Below are 344 nucleotides of genomic sequence, written 5' to 3'. Positions count from 1 at the left end.
TTAAATTAAATTAAATTAAATTAAATTAAATTAAATTAAATTAAATTAAATTAAATTAAATTAAATTAAAATTTCTATGTATTTTTTTATTATTTTGTTATTTTAATTACATTTTAATGTGTTTTATTTTTTAATGTAATTATTGTTTTTTATTTGATCTGTTCTATTATTTAAGCTGAAACTAAAATATATTTACATATAATTTATAATTATTAAAAAATTATAATAATATGACAAAGTTTAAAATTTTGGAATAATTCATATTTTTTTATTGTTTCTGCTCACCAAGGCTGCATTTATTTGATCAAAAATACAGTAAAAATTGTGAAATATTATTAGAATGT

The sequence above is a fragment of the Sinocyclocheilus anshuiensis genome, unplaced genomic scaffold (genome assembly GCF_001515605.1).
Source record: "Sinocyclocheilus anshuiensis isolate Anshui unplaced genomic scaffold, SAMN03320099.WGS_v1.1 scaffold1115, whole genome shotgun sequence".
Taxonomy (NCBI): Eukaryota; Metazoa; Chordata; class Actinopteri; order Cypriniformes; family Cyprinidae; genus Sinocyclocheilus; species Sinocyclocheilus anshuiensis.
This window is presented reverse-complemented; position numbering follows the sequence as displayed.